The sequence below is a fragment of the Macrobrachium nipponense genome, chromosome 23, assembly GCF_015104395.2.
Source record: "Macrobrachium nipponense isolate FS-2020 chromosome 23, ASM1510439v2, whole genome shotgun sequence".
NCBI lineage: Eukaryota > Metazoa > Arthropoda > Malacostraca > Decapoda > Palaemonidae > Macrobrachium > Macrobrachium nipponense.
The window spans coordinates 71661006-71668505 of NC_061090.1; positions in this window are offsets into that span (position 1 = coordinate 71661006).

Sequence of the window (7500 nt, forward strand, 5' to 3'; positions counted from 1 at the left end):
CAGACTGATGATGCACAGAGAATTTCATGTGCGAAACGTTTCTTAGAATAAATTGATGTTTTAATCGTTGTATCATGGACATCCCCGGTGGAGATTTTATATGTGTATTCACTGACCTTGCTATATATATATATATATCAGTAGTATATATATATATAGAGAGATGATATATAATATATATATACATTCATATATAGTATATATATATATATATATATATATATATATATATATATATATATATATATATATATATATATATATATATCCCACGAAATATGACACAGTACAAAGATCAATACAAATTCAATGGTATTCTTGTGATCATTTTCACTCATATAGGATAGCTTACTGCGAGCCTAGATCTCTCGTTATTTTTTTACTTGTCTTACGTTGTTATTACTGTTCCAGTATTTTGTATTGGGGAATGGATTGGAATACAAATATGCAAAATATAGGTGAAAAGCCAAGCGCTACATCCTATGAAGTCTGAGATTTTATTTTATGCAGTTTTCGCTTAATATTTTTGGAAAAAAATTAAATTTTTCCAGAATATTTACGATTTTAGATGTTTTGCTGACCATGCTGACGACTGTTTCATTGATAGAATCTCAAGAAAGTACATAATGAATGAAGTTTTGTTTTTGATAACACAACTATCGTGTTGAGGCGAGGCGGAGGGGATAAAAAACTAAATTAGTGGATTGTTTCGCACTTTAATAAGCACGTCTTTTCTTCAAAATCAGTAGCTGAAGTTCATAAGAACAATGTTCATTGATGCGACTATAATAACACTGAATTTAACAATAACAAATATAATAGACTCAAGAATGAATCAGTTACAACAGCCAGTAAGAATATTAAAAATAACTCGAGATCTGACGCTCGGAAGTTGCTATCCTGACTGTGTGAGTTTACGGGCTACTCTAGGAGCAAGAGCCCGTGCTGGCACAAAACCAGGTAAATCATAACCAACCAACCAGTGTGAGAATGATCACAAAAAATTCGATTGGATCCTATTTTGATTTTGATCTTTGTTCACATTTCTTGGGTCCTGGCCTTTGGTTTCTTCATTAACTGACAAATAATGCGAGGGTGTATGGATATTAAATGCTAATTTCTAAGTTACAGTTAATTATGCTTTTAATATTATTTCGAAAACGTGACTGTGTCTTGGTTTACGACCTATATTTTTGTTCCAACCTACAGAACCCTTACTAATGAAATATTAAACAATAAATCTTTTGAATTTGAACTCTCCTCAAACTCTCTCTCTCTCTCTCTCTCTCTCTCTCTCTCTCTCTCTCTCTCTTTCTGGTCTCATGTAAAGTTCCAATTCTAATTACCTGGTGTTCGCTCATCCTATTTATCATCTTTGTTCCCAGAGTCTGTTTTTATCATAAATTACTTAAATGTGTGTGTGTTGAAAAGCTATCTTGAAAAACTACTTTTTAAAATAAACTTTTTAAACAAAATACTTCATTACAGTCAGAAGAGCGTTAATGTTGGTGAGAATTCTAATATTTAAAAATGAGTGAGAGTTAATGGAAAATGCTTCAGATCAGTTATCGTCAATATTTTATCTGTCCTTATCGGAGGTATTTTCGAAATCATTGCTGACAGCTCAAGCAGTTATTATTACCATCGCCACAGTTGTTGTCATTTTAACTTAAATTATTACATTTTGCTGAAACGATCGAATCTACTTAAGTAAGTAAAGTGCACCTCACGCGGAGCACTGCAGGCATTATTAAAGGGTGTTCGCAGCGTCTCTTCATTACATTGCTGAACACATTTTCTATCCTTTACTTTATCTAACGTCCCTTTTCCTTTCTTCAATCTTGCTGTGCAACATCTCTAACATACTGAAACAGCCGAAAGTTCCCAAGTTATTGGCTAGACAACTTATAAATATAAAATCAATTAAGACATTTATAAATTTTCATAAGGAACATATATAGCGTAAAATACCGAATGGCCGGCATCTGCCGTAGCGCGTCCACTTTCCCGAAAAAGTACTTTAACACGTCCTGTAACCCAGGACTGACGTTAGTCAAGAGCCAGCGTCCGTCGAAGTAACACCTCGAGATCTCTGTTTCTCTCGAAGTCAGTTTTTTTCTCCCAAGCCACAAATTAAGGGCATAACTTCCGATTTTTCTGGGAAGGTGGTCGCGCTATTGTAGAGACGGCAATTCGGTATTTTACCCTAGTACTAGAGTGCTATGGTTGTTGAAGTAATGCGTCAAGCGATGAGACTATCCATCAGTTTGGCTTTCATGAATCAGACTATTATAGTACAGGGATGTTTGCAGAACAATAAAATATTTGTATGGTCTGTTTTCATTCATATATGCGCTAAATCTTGGAAAGTGTATGGCGACGAAATGGAAAAACAGAAGCCATATTTCAACAATTGGGAAACCATGTTCCAAATTCATAGAAGAGAAATTACGGAGTAAAAATTAAGCGAATTCCACACACACACACACACACATATAAATATATATATATATATATATATATATATATATATATATATATATATATGTGTGTGTGTATATATATATATAATATATATATATATATATATATATATATATATATATATATATATATATATATATATATATATTTTAGAGCATACCACGTATTATTCTAAAAGGGAGACTATCTTTCCGTACCCTACATATAACTCACATAGATTAGATGTTTTAGATTTTATTCAGTAGCCGGTTTAAGTCATGGAAAATAAAACTTATAAGAAACTTCATTTGTGGGATAATCAAAAGATTGATCCCTGATCCCCTTTATCCGCCGAGACCAACCTGATTCCCTGAACAGGAAGCATCAATATGCAGCGAATGTTCCTCACTGTTTGAACTTCTCAGTTCCAGATGTCCTTTGTCCCTCACACCGTTGGGGGACTGTGGAAAACAGCACTCCAGAGGAACTCGTGCAATTGGAACGCCACAAGATCAAGCGAAGTTGCAATACATTACTATTCTCCTTGCATTTTTTTAATACATTTTCAACTATTTGTATATATCAAATTCATTTATTTTTCTTTTTCAATAAGTGGGGCCTCTTCTTTCTGTATTTCCCTCTACTTCGTTCTTACTTCTTCCTTATAAACACCTTAATATTCTTTAGAAGCTTGAATTTCAAGGCAATGGCGTCCTTTGGTGGGTTTGTTCCATATGAACAGGTTTCATCTTCAGATTGATAGTAACAATAAAATTGTAAAAATTTTCTGTAACAACAGAATTCCATTTAATAAAAGGAACCCATAAAAACGCCAAAATATAGGAAGTAAGTACTATATTTCAGAAACTACCTGAAGAGAGAGACAGCCGTCTCTGAAATAGAGAACTTACCTTTCTATATTTTGGCGCTTTTATTAGAATAATGATAATCCCTAAGAGGCTGAACCCTCCCGTCTTTCCCTCTTGCTTTGACTTTACCTGGGCTAGATTTGGACACTAGATTACCTTTTGCACGGGCCTCTGTATTCACCACTGAAGTCCTTGAAATGTGAATGTTCCTTTTATTTTCAATAACACAAAAGATTCCTTAGTATTCTGTCAAGTTTGATCCAGGTAACTTAAACAACCGATTTTAAAAGAAATATAGTTTTATTTGTTGTACAAACATTCAACTATTGTTTATGAGGTAAAAAGGGATAACACAAAAATGGAAGCGTCGAAGGCTTCCCGTCTGAAGTTCTTCATCAGAACCTGGTCAGCAAAAGGAAAAAATAGTCATTATTTAAACGATACTCTTCATTATCTAACAATTGCAATCGAAATTTAATTTGTACCTTAGCTAGAATGGGTGGCTGTATTTCATAGATGTTGGACTATTTACGTGTTTCTTGTATGACCATACTATTTGCGATGCCAGATAACTTGTAATCAAGCAATTGATTGATTCTGATCTGATTGAATATTTCAATTATATTTTGAGTTTAGTAAATTTCATTTTTAAATTTGTTTTTATTGCCAATGAAATTATTTTTGACAAAAAACAGTTTAAGACAAAATGTGTAAACAAACAAATATATATAATATATATATATATATATATATATATATATATATATATACGTATATATATATATATATATGATATAATATATATATATATATATATGTATGTATGTAGTGTGTGTGTGCATGTGTATAATTTTTAGGTAAAATATTCTTTAACACAAATTATATTAAAAGAAATTATTTTAGACAAAACAATCTTAGACAAAATACGTAAACATACACACACACACACACACACACACACACACACACTATATATATATATATATATATATATATATATATATATATATATATATATATATATATATATAACACATATACATATATTATGTATATCTATCTATCTATATAGATATATATACGTATATATATATATATATATATATATATATATATATATATATATATATATATATATATATATAGGCAAAATATTCTCCAAAAAGATTACTTTAAAAGAAATCATTATAGAAACCCCCCCCCCCACAAAAGCAATCTTAGACAAAAAAAAACATAAACAAACTATATATTATATTACATTAGGTGTTTTTTAAGCAAAATATTCTTTGGCAAAAAATATTTTTACAAGAAATTATTTTGACAGAAAACAATGTTAGAAAAAAGAAGTAATTCTTAACTTACCAAAACCACTTCCAAAACCACTTCCAAACCCTCCAAAACCTCCGAATCCTCCAAAACCACCTCCGTATCCGCCGTGTCCGTGATCTTGTCCGTATCCGTGACCGTGCCCCCCATGGCCGTAACTTATGTGGGTAAAGCCGTGTCCACCATGCCCATGCCCATGTCCGTGTCCGTATCCATTATCGTGTCCGTAACCGCCATGTCCATGCCCGTGCCCGTGGGAATGACCGTAGCCGCCATGTCCATGCCCGTTTCCGTGGGAATGACCGTAACTGCCATGTCCATGCCCATGGGAATGACCGTAGCCACCATGTCCATGCCCGTGCCCATGGGAGTCTCCGTAGCCGCCATGCCCATGTCCGTGGCCATGCCCATGACCACCGTGATCAGGCAAAGGATTGGCCAAGATGGCGGCCACGGAGCAAGCGATGAACAGAGAGATCATCTGTTGAGAGAATATTAAATGATTAAGAATATCATCGATTTGTCGATATTTTTAGCATGAGAATCTAACGTGATGCATATGTGAATGCGACGCATATTCTTTGCTGATTTTAACTTTCGCTTTTCGAAAAGATAAAATAGAGTCAAGTTGTTTATGTTTACAGCTGATGACACTTTTTGAGATATTAATTAGTTTCTTTTTATGGCAAATTCAATAGATAATCAGTCTTCTTTACAGCTGACGACTTTTTTTAGTAAAATTAAGTAGTTTATTTTCATCATAGAAAATTTAATCGAGTAATCCTCGTGACCTTACCTCGATGAAGCTGTTTAGGAAAAGACGTTACATTTCTCATTCCAAAGCTTCGTATTTAACTAGGTGAAAAGGATTTTAATATACTTTCATACTTTCGTTCATACCTAGGTTATATAAGTACACAAATATGTATATATGTATAAAGGTGATGCCACGGAGGAAAATGGAAAGCTAGAAAGGCAAAAACTTTCGGTCAACACGACCCTTCACTTAGGCACAACTTTATTTATACATAGCATCACGTTTTATATATAGTCGTGATCCAGTTATTTATGTATGTATGTATATGTATATGTATGTATACATGTATATATATATATATTTATATATTATATAGTATATATATATATATATATATATATATATATATATATATATATATAGATATATATATATATATATATATATATCGAGCTACAATGTCCTTTAATATCTAATTCGCTCTACCTCGGAATTAATATATTTTCATATATGCTTAACCGAAGGTGAATTTTTTTCTCGATAATAGACTTGCCTGGACCGGGGCACGAACCCACGGAGCCTTCAAATCCAGGAACGTCAGTGAAGCTTTTACCTATACACCACCGCAAAAGCTCTTGCGGTGGTGTAGTAGGTAAAAGCTTCACTGACGTTCCTGGATTTGAAAGGCACCGTGGGTTCGCGCCCCGGTCCAGGTAAGTCTTATTATCGAGAAAAATTGTAGCTCGATATATGTATATGAATCACGGAAATGTGATATGACTTATAGTATATATATATGTATATATTTGGGTAAGTGTATGCAAATAAATCGTACTTTACTGTAAACATATTAGCCTTATCACAATTTTGAAAATTACTCAAGTAAAAAAAAAAGGGAAAAAAAAAAGGAAAAAACTGTTTAAAAAAAGATAAACTACTGACAAAAATGCTTAAAAGATCATTCTTTACCATTTTTGGATACATCTTCACAACTCGAGTACTTCCTGCGAGCTTCGACACAGTAATGATTCACCGTACTGTATGATGAACGATGAATCCGAAAGCTGACAATTTATAGAGCCCCGTCCACTGCAGACACGCCCAGCTCTTGGCTAAGAGCAGAAGTCGAAACAGGAAGGAACGAAAAGTCGTGTGTACGAAACAGATGGCCTTAGCACAGAGAGAATTAGAAGAGAGAGAGAGAGAGAGAGAGTGGCATTCGTCAGTTCTGAAACTGGGGTGCTTTTGTTGCTGCTTGATTACCCAGGAGATCATTTTAACTTTGCAGTTTATTGTTTACTTACATTTCCACACAATTATGCCTATCTAATCTTTTTTATTTTATTTGTTGTTTTCTGTAATTGGTCTCTTCTTTCTGTTTCCTACTACATTCTGTTACTTCTTTGACTTACATTTTTATCTACTTATTTATTAATTTATAATTCATATTTTCTTTCTTGAAGACTAATCTTCTTTTTTGCATTTCTTATTTACTTTCTGTTACTTATTTCAGTTACATTTTATTCTACTTAATTATTATATTGTTAATACATTTTTTTTTAAATGACAGATCTCTTTTTTCAGTATTTCCTTGTGTCAATTCTTGCAAGTATAACCTTCTGTTACTTCTTTTGAAAGAACATCATATTCTTTGGAAGCTTGAATATAAAGGCAGTGTCCCATTTGGTGGGCTTGTTCCGTATGAATGGGGTTCATCTCCTTAATAATAATAAATAATAATAATAATAATAATAATAATAATAATAATACAATAATCGTGATGCTGGATTTTGATTATTATACAAAGGTAATTTTTCGTTAACCCTCAGAGGTGTCGTGACGCGAAGTATATTTATAATTTAATATATATATATATATATATATATATATATATATATATATATATATATATATAGATATATATATATATATTTAAGTCATATCACATTACGTGATTCATATACATATATCGAGCTACAATGTCCTTTAATATCTAATTCGCTCTACCTCGCGGTGGTTGAGTGGTTATAGCTTCCACTGACGTTCCTGGATTTATAATGTACCTGCGTTCGCGCCCAGTACAGG